General features: G+C 37.7%; 1 protein-coding gene and 1 long non-coding RNA gene across 2 annotated transcripts in view; one reads left to right on the top strand and one right to left on the bottom strand.

Annotated features, from left to right (window-relative positions):
• Nucleotides 1–6,538: 6,538 nt before the first annotated feature.
• rnf144b (ring finger protein 144B) overlaps nt 6,539–13,099 on the top strand; it is a 39,943-nt gene continuing 33,382 nt past the window's right edge. Inside the window, exon 1 of the mRNA XM_008431794.2 lies at nt 6,539–6,833. The gene's annotated coding sequence lies outside the window, so the exon portion shown is untranslated. The remainder of the gene's footprint in view (nt 6,834–13,099) is intronic.
• On the bottom strand, nt 10,498–12,061 carry LOC145547743 (uncharacterized). The gene is made up of 3 exons (XR_014084052.1): nt 11,239–12,061; nt 11,018–11,126; nt 10,498–10,739 (listed from the first exon to the last, which is right to left on the bottom strand). It is a non-coding gene; the product is annotated as an uncharacterized LOC145547743 (long non-coding RNA).

Here is a 13,099-nt window from a genome sequence, read left to right as displayed (position 1 = left end):
GCGCCAAATGAGGTATGAGACCCTTTTGTTGTCGCACATGTTGAATATAAAAACGTGCCACGGTTTTATTTTTCTTTGTACCTTTTAGCAAATACTTTCTTTGCACTTTTTTCGTCTGATGCAAGTTTCAAACCTGCATATTTTCTGAGACCACAGTATAACAAAAAGCACACCAATGAGGGTTATTTAACCCACAACCTGTAGAAAATTGTATAATGCATGTTTTTTTTAATATATATTATTATTATTATTATTATTATTATTATTATTATTATTATTATTATTGCTATCATGCCATTGCTCCAACAGAAATAAGTTGTTAAGAACCTTTCAAAAATCAGTTCCTTGTATCAGACACAGAGCTGGGGTATTAAAATTGAAGGGGAAGTTGTGGTGTTGGGGGTTGCACTTCAAGCTGTCATTTCTGGGAAAGATCAGTGTCATGAAGAACATGACTCGGTTGAACTTTGTTTTCTTCAGAGCAATCTCCTTTGCCTTAACAACATGCTATATATACTATACACTGAAATGCCATTGTATTGGGTACACTTAGAAGAATTATGCACCTCACATGTTCCCCTTTCACAACTTTCTCTTTTGTTTACCGTAGAGATTCACCGAGGATTAAGAAAAATTCCCACAACATAGTGATTCCTGCTGACTTGACAACTTGGATTTGTCACCTGCACATCCATGATGCGAAAATACTGTTCCATCACATCCCAAAGGTACTATTTTGGATCGAGATCTTCTGACTGTGGAGGTCATTGGAGTACAGAGCTCATTGTCATGTTCAAAAACCCAGTTTTAGATGATTTAAGCTGTGATGTGGTAGGAAACAAGAAAAGGAAATTGCTTTAAAGTATGCTGGATGTAGCCATTGGAAGATTTACGTAACTGGTGTGCAAACAATGGTAATTTGATATCCAACACACCATCTCACTACACCATGAATTGTAGATACAAGGCAGAATGTATGCACACTTTCATGTTGCTTACACCAAATTCTGACCCTACAATTTGAATGTTGCCGCAGAAATCAAGACTTCTTGGACTTTGTTTCAATCTGTTGAGGCCTCTGTTTTCTGTTCTTTGCTGAGAACAGAGGCAGCCAGTTTGAGCATCTGCTTCTCTAGCTTGACTGATTAATCAGACAAGTTGTCCTTTCAGTAATAGCTTTCCACACTTTGGGTTTGATGAGGAGTTATATGAGCTATGACTACCTTTCAGTAATTTATTCTTCTGAAATTAACAGTAATTTTGGCCAAGCAAGTCCAACCCACTGGATATTTTCTCTTTTTTAGACCCTTCTTTGCAAGTGCAACTCATTAAGTTGCTTCCAAATGTACAATATAATTTAAGAGAGGAAAAGATTTGCATCATTTAGTTAGAGCACTTATTTATTTGGGCTCATGTCATTGTTTGTCCGATTTGGAATGCATTTTTTAAATGTCCATCACTCACTCCTGGTCCTCCTCCCACACTCACTCTAGCATTTATAGTTTGTGTGGAGCCAACAGCATAAAATCTCCTTTAAATTCTGTTGTGGCATTTCATTCTCGCACTTGTTACAGCCTGACTAGTGGACTGTAACAAAGTGAGGGACTGTAACAAACTTGTGTTAAAATATTAACACGAGGTGGTAATATTTTAAGAAAATAATTTATTTAAATAAACAGTTATCAGTAATTTTAGAATGCCTGGATGTGTGGAAATGTATATGGTGCAAAAAAACTCAGACATAACAAAAAAACCAAACACTGGTGTTTGGCTCCCACTGAACAGAGAAGTCACCTTGAAGGTTAGATGGGAGCAACAGTGACCTGGAGAAACCCGTGCTTCTGTTGGCAGGTTCCAACAGAAGCAAAAAGTGATTATGTGTTTATGGGTCTTGTGTGTTGAAATGCCTGAAAGACAAAAACAGAAAGAGACCCTTAGTGGTGGAGTCATCACCACCCGTCTCTTAAAGAAATGGATTCCACTAAGAATCCAGTTAAGACTACAAACTTAATACTTGTGACATTAAAACGTGGAAATACTTTGTTGGAAATTGGCATGCTCGCCAATTTAAATATCCTAATTCAACGCTCCAGTCCTAAGCTACAAGCCAACAATTATTGGTATTATATCTAGAGAAAACACTTTAAGGTAACAAGTAGGGCAAGAGAGCTTTGATCAATGGGCACAAAGTGATGACACCCTAAGAGCAAGAGGCTCTTGACAAGCCATATTTCCCGTGTTTGTCAGAACTTTTTATGTGGCGAATACCTGAAAAACACTGCATCTATCAGTGATTAAGACAATGCAGCAAAAAGTGACAGGATTATGGCTCTTGTGTGTTGAAATGCCTGGACAATATTAAATGCTTCATTTTTAATGACCGAATAGTATCGCTATGCAAGTTAAACTTCACGGAGAAGAAACTCACAGGATGTTGAACATCATTCCCATCATATTGTAGCAGCATACCAGCAGTGACAACATAAATACATTGTTTTAATGTATTCAAAAGCCTCTTGACAGTAAGTTGAGTATATAAACTGAACCTTTGTTTTTAAAAGTTCAATCAAGGAAGCAACTAAAATTGAGAAGTTTGGACAGAAACTGCGGTAGTAACCCACTGGGCAGGAAACTCATAAGTTCCCTTTAGTTTGTTGACATTGTTCAATAACAAAAAAGATTAGTTTGAACTAGCTGCACACATCCTTGCTTAACTACTTTCCCTAAGTAGGTGACAGTTTCCTTAGCAAACTCACATCTAACTAAATGGTCAGATATGCATCTCTCAGGCCATCAAACAGTTTCTTGATCCTACCAACATGGCAGGTGTTGCTGTATACCACATCATCCAGATATGCAACCACACCATCCAGATAAGACACCACCCTGTTCAGGCGGCAGGAGCACTACTAACCCAAAACTCAGAACAGAATTACCCTCCGAAGAGAATAATAGTAGCAAAGATTTTTTTGCTCTATGAGTTAGGGGAACTTGTCAGCTGTGGCAGCTCCAGAAATCCTTATCTGCAGATGCTAAGAGCAGGCTAAGCAATATACTGAAGATGATTTGACAGTATGAAGGATAATTGTTATTACAGTTCTGAACACACAGAACAACTCAGAACCCCGACATCTACAACAGTCACCAATAAAGTGGACAGTGAATATGTGGTATTCTGCTATTTAATTAAAACACATGGCAGGACAATATGGCTGAAAAACGCATCACAATATAAGCATTTCACACGAGAGTCGATAATTTAGATAATCATTGAATAGTTTTTTGTTTTAAATATCTGGAATACTGCCAAATGGGTGATCTGACTTTTTTTGTTTTATCCACAGTTGTCCTCCTGGAAATTTGGGTTGTAGAAAACGATCCATGTTTGCATTATGGGCACCTTTAAGATGTTTTCTGGAAGTGAAAATAGGCATACAAGTTCATTTCCTGTTGCAAGATGGGATTTTGTATTTTATTTTTTTATTCAATATATAATCATTGGCTGTTGCTTTTTTAATCAGTTGTATTTAGCGAGGAAAATATCACAGCAACCACATATTAAAGAATATTAACTTAGATAAAAAAAGAAAATAATTTGATATTTTCTTTGGGGTTCTATGGAAGTGCTATGGATTTTCCAGGGGAAGCTATAGCACCCCTAACGGCCCACTAGGTCAGAAATTGAGCAGAGGCCGTTTTGTCAACACAGTCTGCAATGAGAGGTAGCAGAACAGCATGTGGCTTGGTAAGAGCATTAACTTGATGGTAATCTGTACAAAACCACACTTTGTCAGCTTTTTCTACCAACAAAGAACGAGAGGCCCAAGTGGAACATGAAGTGCTTGAATAACAGCAGTGCTGTTATTCAAGGATATATTTTATTTCACTCTTTATTACCTTGTGTTTTTCTGCACAATCTCTAAAACATTGGCAAAATGAGGTTTGGATCACAGACAACATCATGCGCCAAAAGAGTTGTCCTGTTCTACTGAGAAAATACGGTAGAACAGGACCGTAGGGGGAATTTAAGGATTCCCCCTAAAATTAATCCTTAAATCTCTTGGCAGTCAACGCAAAAAGTATAGAATAAGGGTTATGTGGGGTCGCCTGCTGGAACAGGTCAGTAGTTTAGCACTTCTGTGTTTCTTGGACGTATGAAATGGATGATTTATTCAAACCAGTAAACAGGACATTGCAATAGTCTGAATGCGGTGACACAAATATGTTGAATTTTCATTTCCATTCAGCTGACTTAAAACCATGTGACGCAGTTTAGAAATGTTTCTGAAATGAAAGAAACAGGAACGTCACAGAGATTTTACATGTGAGTCAAAGCTCAAGAAGAACACGGATTATACACCCAGTTTGCAAATGACTTAGTCGATGAACAAAAAACAAAAAAAACAAGAGCCTGACTGAGGTTGTTTATAGTTCAGGGCTATGGTCATCGTCTCAGTCTTTTTGGTATTCAAAACAAGGTTATTGCTGGAAAGTCAGTTACTGATCTACTACAAACAATAGAGGATTGGGTGAACAGCCTGGCAACGTGATGGGACTTAAAAGACAAACCTAATTGAGTATCAGCTGTATAAAAGTGATAATAAACATCACTGAAAGATTGGATAAGGACCAACTTGGTGGAGTATGTAAAAAGTAACAAAAATGGACCCAGAACTGAACCCTCTGGAGCCTCTCAGGTTATACAAGCAATCTTAGAGGTGAACTTATTTGCCAGAAAAATTCTGGTATGGCAAACATTCATTCTACACAAATGTTAGGAAGTAAATCAGTCTAATGCAGAACCAAAGATAGCAGCTAAAACCCTCAGGCTATTTGTTATGGCCAATTGTATTAAAGGCCGCTCTGAGATCCAGCAAATTTATAGTGGAACAATAATTTTTTATTTGTTTTTGTGGTATATTATAAAAAAAATGTATTGCCATTTGATTTTAATAGTTATTTTAGGGGTTTTCTGTACAACATTTTGTACTTTATTTGTTTTCTGTACACAAATGCTGTTATCAAGTAAACTGTACTTCCTTCCTTACACATAAGCCACCCATGATTGGAAAGAGTCCCAATTTTTAGCCAAACTTTACTTCACATTTGATTTGGGAAATTTCAGGACATATATAAAGGAGCTCAAGTTCCAGTGAATCACTGGAACTTGATTCACTGGAACCAAGTTCCAGTGAATCAAGTTGGTTCCAGTTGATTCACTGGAACCAGTGAATCAACTGGAACTCAGTTGATTCAGTAGCTGCAAGGTGACTTTGTCTCTGCAGAACAATCCATCCACAAATGTGCAGAAAGTAGAGGGATGCTCATATTCAGCAGCATTGATTTATTTTCTGTTTTGTCGAGTAAGGCTAATTCGTACTCTGTCAAATGTCTTTGAGTTTGCTGCTGTAGCTGAAACAGACATGTCCACATTTTGAACCTCTTTATGAGGAGCTTCTGTTTCATGTGATATCTGGTTCTCTGAGCACAAGCAGACAAAAAGCTACTTTAAATGAATTGTATACGGACTGTACAAAAAAAGGCCAAAAAAGAGTTTGCTGTAATCTTAAAACGTCATGCCACTGTTGATCCTGAAACAAAATTCTTAGCTTGATGAGTTTTACTACTTTTTGATGTTTCTACTTTTGTAGCCGAATCAAATTTTGAAAGTAGAATGTACACACTGTATGTTGAAATTATCTTTATTTTAAAGTGCATACTCATTCAAACTCAGCAAAATTGTATATTTTTGTTCATTTTATTTGATCAAATAAAATGATAAAAACATAATGATAAAAACATGTGGAGCAATACTTCTAGGATGAATTAAAGGGGTGGTATTATGTATTTTCTAGGCACATAGTGCCATTTCATAGCACAATGAAGTAACTATATTATGTACAGTTATTATAAAAGTGTTGTATATGTTAAACATGACTTCAAAGGAATTTGGTTTTCCATTTTAATGCATTGAAATTAGGTCTGTCTCTTTAAAAAGCTCTTGCTCTTTCTGATACTCTGAGCACATCATTACAACAAAGCTCCTCTTGTAATCTTTTAACTTACTGTATTTTCATCAGCATTTCACTGAGTAATTCGTATGATTGAGTCCAAGATTTGTTCACTGGACCAGGTGTTTTCTCATTGCTGCTGCCTTCTGAAGAAGCTGAGTGGGGGAGTCGGGGAGAAGAGTCCTCTCTGAAACTCGAGTTGGAAACAACAGCTTCGAGGAGGAGCTTCGTGGAAAAGATGTCGCTCGGTGAGAGCAATAGTTTCTGACATTTTAGTCTCCCCTGGAATGGATACCTGGGGACATTAATGGATTTCTCAAACATGCCTAAAAGAATCAAATTAAAACTCCATGTATGTTTTTGATCATGGACTAAAATTATAAAAGTTAAAAAAAAGTTAAAACAAGTCGATTTTAACACAAAACTGCCCTTTTAAACGCAAATGGGGTAGTCGTCATACGTAGCGTCTGAATTTTCCGGACCGCACTTGAAAGCAGCATGATTTGAGCGAGTCAACCAGCAGGAGCAGTCGTGAGTTGAGCTCAGTGGAGAGCGAGCGGAGCTTCCTGGATGGGCTCAGACCGCGGAGGCAGAGCTCCCACACGGAGACACAGTCCTGACGGGGGGAGCCGTGGGGCTGCTGCGATGTTTTTCCACTTCCATCAAACTCCAGTTCAGTGAGGAAGATCGTGTCCAGGGCCGCGGCGGGAGCCTTACAGGCTAACAGCAGGTTATGACAGAGGCAGACTCCTTTATCAACATATGTTCCTCTGAGAGCACTGCGGCTGCGGATCTGGAAGCTGCTCCCACACCTTAGGCAAGGTAGGTCTGCTTTTAACGCATTTCCAGCTCCTTGAATGATATGTACAAAAAAAAAAAAAAAAAATCACGCCTGCCGGTTCTGATCCTTCATACCTGCGTTTTTAAAGCCCGAGTTTTAAAAACGCAGATGTCTTTAGTTTGTATTCGCAAAAATATACAGATTTTTCCCCCTTTCTTTTGTGATGATATTAGCCAAATATATGTAGCTATAAATACAAGCAACCGATGCCGGCAGACACGATCGAGCTAATTTATTTCCACTTTCATTTCCTTCTTCAGTAAGTCAGTATTACGCAGTATTATGTGATGGTGTATCAGTCTCTCTCAAAGTAAATAACAATTCAAACTAGAAAATTCCTGCAGAAATTTTAAAGGGGCATGCCAAAGTGTGCCCGTCGGCTTTGACGCAGCGTTATGATGTTAAAAATTAGCATTAATGCTAAAGAAAGCTGCAACGTAGTCAATTAACTGTGGAGAGGCAGAAGCATGTTGACTAAGCTGTAGTTGTACCATTCATTATGTTAAAATTGATGCATGAGCTAAAATTAGCCAATATGCTAATGTTAGTTTAAATGCTGGCAGTAGCATGTGGAGCAACAGGACCATGTTGTTTAAATTTTACTACTCCATTCAGTACACTAAACATGTCTAATTAATGAGAAAATTAGCTAAAAGCTAACTATAGGTAAAAGTGCTAGTACACTAGTCAAAGGAAGTGAAATGCTAATGTTTGTGCTAATGTTAATGAACTGCCTTGCTGTGCAAGGCAGTTCACTATACTGAGAAATAAATAACATAAAAACACTAATATTATTGCACTGCCTACGGCGGTGCACTAACACGAGAGGAATATGCAGGCTTTTATTTTGAAACTTTCAGTTAGCTTCATTTTAATGACTATGGTAATTCAATGTGCAACTGTGGTCATGTAAGGCCCAAAAGAACAATTGCTCGATGTAAAAATGGCCAAAGCTTTTATTTTGAAATTTTCAGTAAGCGTCATAATCAATGGCTACACTAATCCAGTCTGTAACAGTAATTTGGTAACACCAGTTTTTAAATCACCAGTAGAGCAATTGCAGTATGTAAAAATGATCAAGGCTTTTATTTTGAAAAAATTATTAAGCTTCATTGTAAATGGCCACACTAATCCAATGTTTAACAGTGGTTGTGTTAAACCACTTAAATAGTAGCCCTCTGCTTTAACTGTATGTTTGCCATAGAATGTTTGCTATCTGACCCAGGAGCTGTTGCCATGTTCGGTTGCTATGGTAAATAGGCCACAGGGTGCCAGCTGTAAGAGAGACACACAGGGGGAGACAATTCTATCTGTTTGAGCCAGCCAGTTTCACTAAAACAAGCACACTGAACGACCCCTTCCCATTCAAGATCCGTAAGGCCGATCCGAAAACCGTTTGAAGCGTATGAGAGGGCTATTTGTCGTCTCCGATAGTACAGTGATTCATATCTGTACGTCATTCACAGTAATTGCACTGATGAGAGAAATATGGTGTGTGCAGAGCTCAGTAATTTTTAAATTAAATCTTTTTTTTTTAAAAGATTTAATTTAATTTTTTTGTGATCAATTGTAATTTTCCCTAAATACAAAGTTATTATTTCAAAAATGCATCAGTAGTATTGTTCTTTGGGTTATATGATGTAACAATATTTTTTTTACCTGCAGGAGTTGTCTTCAGTAGAAGGAGGAACAGGGTCTTAGCTTAAAATGCTCATTTTAAGAAAGACTTAGGTACATATACTAACCAGAGACCAAAGCAAAAATGGGTAAAATGCTTATTTTAAGAATGACTGATGTAAACACAAAGTCAAATTTGATGAAAAAAGCAGTCTGAACGACCCCTTCCCCTACAAGATCCGTATGGCCGATGCAAAAACTGTTTGAAGCGTATGAGATGGCTTTTTGTCTTCCCTGATATTTATTTCTCAAGATATTTATTGATATTTATTTCAGTAAACTGCCTTGCGCAGCAAGGCAGTTTACTTTCCTGAGAAATAAATAACAAAAAACTTTAATATTATTGCACCGCCTATGGCGGTGCACTAATATGGTGGGTCAAATGCTAATGTTTGTGGTAATGTTAATGAACTGCCTTGCTGCGCAAGGCAGTTCACTATCCTGAGCGAAAAAAAGGTAAAAAAGCTGAATATTATTGCACCGCCTACGGCGGTGCACTAACGTGAGAGGAATATGCAGACTTTTATTTTGAAACTTTCAGTAAACTTCATTTTAACTACCACACCAAATCATAGTGTTACAGTAGTTTGTTTAAACCAGTCACATAAAGGCCAAAAGAGTAATGACCTGATGTGAAAAATGTCAAGGCTTTAGTTAGGAGTTAGTTAGGCTGCAAAGAAATATACAGGCTTTTATTATGAAATTTTCAGTAAGCTTAATTTTAAATGGCCACACTAATCCAATGTGTAACAGTGGTTGGGTTAAACCAGTGATATAATGCCAAGAAAACTCTGCCCTGCCTGTAGATTTAACATTCTGTTCACCCTCCATCTGTAGTAACTCAAAAAACTATATAAACATCTGGGCATGAGGCGCCAGTTGGTGATGTCACACCACTTTGTCCTGAAGCACCTGGACAGAAACTTTTAAGCCCTACAGAATTTTTGAAAACATTTTACCGGAGCAGACATGCGGTGCTATTTCCTGACCAACTTTCATACCAATAGCACAAGTTTTGCGGCCATGAGAGCGATTTCAAAATTATTTTTGGGTCAAAATTCCACCCTGTTCCTCACTCTAAAAAGCGGCAGTTGGTTTCAGTTACACTCTAGGGTTTCGGCAGTTGGAAATTTTGCTCGTTTTTCGCTTTTTACGTCGCCATCCTAACTCCGATCCCCAATAAAAGTAATAGCTCCCTTCTTGGGTACGAGCCGCACGTTTTGATACCACTTTTGTGGGTGGGCACGCAGCGGTACGAGCCGCATTAACGGTAATGGAAGAAGATGTTATAACTAGAAAATTCCTGCAGAAATTTTAAAGGGGCATGCCAAAGTGTGCCCGTCGGCTTTGAGCCAGCGTTACGATGCTAAAAATTAGCATTAATGCTAAAGAAAGCTGCAATGTAGTCAATAACCTGTGGAGAGGCAGAAGCATGTGGACTAAGCCCTACCTGCACCATTAAATATGTTAAAATGAATGCATATGCTAAAATTAAATGCTAATATTAGTCTGAAGAATGCACATCACTCACATGTTGTCCATCATTGACTTACTCCATTCAGCAAGTAGTTCTAAATGCCAGCTCAGCTCTGCTCTGTAATAATTGAACACTGCATCTGTCATTCAAGTTAGTCACAGGTGGAGACAAAATTATCTCTTAATTCCTCTTTGAAATCAATAAAATATTTCTAAATGTATTTATCAGTGAATATGGTCACGTATAAAGGTATGTTAATGGACTTCATGACTGTGACAAAATTTTAATAAAAAAAAAACCACACAAACAGGTCACAGTTTAAAAATATATATATTGAGCTTTTGTTAAAGATTTCTACAAACTTTTTACAGGTGAAGATTACAGTGAACAAAAATTACAACATTTAAAGAATACAACAAATTAAATTGAAAATTGGATGCCTCTGCAATAAAAATATTTTGCTATTTTTTTATTTTACATGTGTCCTGTCCGGCAGTGTGGTACTCAGGGTTGTTTTCTGAGTGTCAAGATGAGACCCAACAGTTTTACTTTTACAAGCGAAACATTATGGCTTCTGCCATAATGATCCACTTGTTATAAATATGAAACTATTAAACATATACATATATGAAAAACAATTTGAAACAATATAAAAAACTGCTTCTTCTCCAAAGCTCTTTTATTTGGCCAAGTAGTTCTTCGGCATCCAATCTGGAGTGACACATCACGGACTCTGTAGTAAAAAAAACAAAAAAAGACAAAACAAAAAAGACAAAAAACAAATTAATATACATGACATTTTTAAACATCTATTTGATTTATGAATGAATAAAGTAAAAATGAAACTTTGTTTAAACAAAGGTTTCTGATTAACATAGATAACCAAGGTCACCCAAGAAAAAAAGAGCAGACACACTGGATTCCTCCCATCAAAACTACATATACAACATAATTAATCTCAAGTTAAAATAAACAAATCTGCAAATATATTAGCCTTAATTAGTCATGTACTTATCTGGTCAGACTGCACCACCTGGGACATCTCAAGAAACAAGAGCTCCATCTTCTCCTCAGATTGGATGAGTGTCCAAGCCCATGAGGTAGGTGAGAGTGTCTTGGACTAAAAATACACAGTCATTCCATCAATAGACAGCCATCATCAACAACAAAAAAGTAACTACTTTTGAGGTTGCTACAATTTAGATACATTTGCTACATTTCATGGGCCTAACCTCCAGGTCTCGTTTCCTCTCTCTCTTCTTGGGCAGCCTCCATAGGATCATTTCGCTTGAAACTACCTGCAAAACAACCTGCTAAAACAGACTAAAACTGGGAGAAAAAGGGTTAAATCCACCAAAACCAGACAAATTCTCACCATGTGGAGGGAGTCTAACAGGACAAATGTGAGTTTAACTTTTGTTCTGCTAGAGACGTGAAGGTAACCACTAGGAGGCTGCAGCAGTAAAAATGCAGTGTGATTGGGGAGCGATGAAAAAAGGAGAGCTTTAATTAAATGACGCAAATGGTGAAGAATAAAAAAGGAGTTTCGCAAAAAATTATCAAAGAAGGGCAACAGGTACTCTAACTGGATTAGAAAATAAGAAAAAGTCTGGGCCACATTGAAGACCTATTTAAAACTATTTTTATTTCAAAACAGAACAGAATATAAATGTAGTAGCTGATTGTTTTATCTACTTCTCCCTGGTGCAATATTTCCAACAACTCCTCTGACAGAGAACCGATGAGTGTTTCAAGATCAGCCACTTTCGTATTCTCAAAGCTCAAACAAACTTTCATGTGCACATACAAACCCTATTTATGAAGCCTCCTTTCTATGGAACTAAATAAGTACTAAAAAGATTCACAAAGTGTACAAGAATATTTGTAAGCCTACAGCAAAATCCACAAGCATACACCATAATTCACAAATGTGCACAATGAATAAACATATAGCAAACCTACTGCAACAATGATTTAAGAAAAACAATCCACAATGCCTTCTGATTGTCACATGTACGAAGGAAACAGTCAGATAAAGTGACATTAAAATGAAGTGAGATCTTGACATTTTCTCCAAAAGAATCCCATGTTATGAATTCAGGGTTAAGATGTACAGTGCTTACAAAGTAATTATACCCCTTGAATTGTTCCATACTGAGACATTACAACCACAAATATATTTCATCGGAATGTAATATGAAAGACCAAACTGAATCCCCCTTATGATGAGTGAGACCGTTTGATTCAGTGCTCCCTCACTCAGACACAGGTCACCGGAGAACACCCTACCATGCCTTTTTTCAAAAAGGGGGAACCGGATGGTGTGATCCGAATAAGCCTCCCTGGCAAGGTCTATTTGGGGGTCCTGGAGAGGAGGCTCTGTCGGATAGTCACCAGGGTGGAACACTTTGCGGGGGTTCTTCTGGGAGTATGGAGCACCGGACCCTATGTTAGAGGCTGTTAGGTTCCTGTGTGACCGGTACCAGAGTCTGGTGTGCATTGCCAGCAGAGTCAGACTCGTTTACTTGGTGGAGTCCAACTCTCAGCAGAAATGAACCAAACTTACTGTCAACAATGCAGACCAAACTCTGGCACCAGTCACACAGAAACCTTACAACCCGTATCAAAAGACCTTGGATGCCATACTCCCAGAGAACCCCCCCAGAAGGTTCCCAGAGGTACACTCTCAAATGCCTACTCCAAGTCCACAAAACACATGTAGATTGTTTGGACAAACCCCCATGCATTCTCCAGGACCTTACAGACCCTCCTTTCCAGGACCCCAGAAAAGACTATGCCAGGGAAAAATCATCAGTGTTGTCTTGTGGATCAAAAGCGACCCATTGGCATGTTTAGCTGTAGAAAAAATATCTTAACCCTGGTGCGATAGTAACTCCTCGTTTACTCCTCTTGTCCTACGGGTCAAAAATGACCCACCCTAACAAAAGCCCATAAATAAAACAAATTGATACAATTTTAAATCCAAAATTTATTTTGCATGATGACACAATCTGTTATTTATTAATTCAATTAAGTTTAATTATTTTTTTTATCATGTAAAATTGTCTTTGAACAGCATTACACCTTTTTTTC

This window comes from Poecilia reticulata, chromosome 16, assembly GCF_904066995.2.
Source record: "Poecilia reticulata chromosome 16, P_reticulata-male-v2, whole genome shotgun sequence".
Lineage (NCBI taxonomy): Eukaryota > Metazoa > Chordata > Actinopteri > Cyprinodontiformes > Poeciliidae > Poecilia > Poecilia reticulata.
The sequence above is the reverse complement of the archived record's forward strand: the minus strand, read 5'-3'. Positions and strand labels throughout refer to the sequence as shown.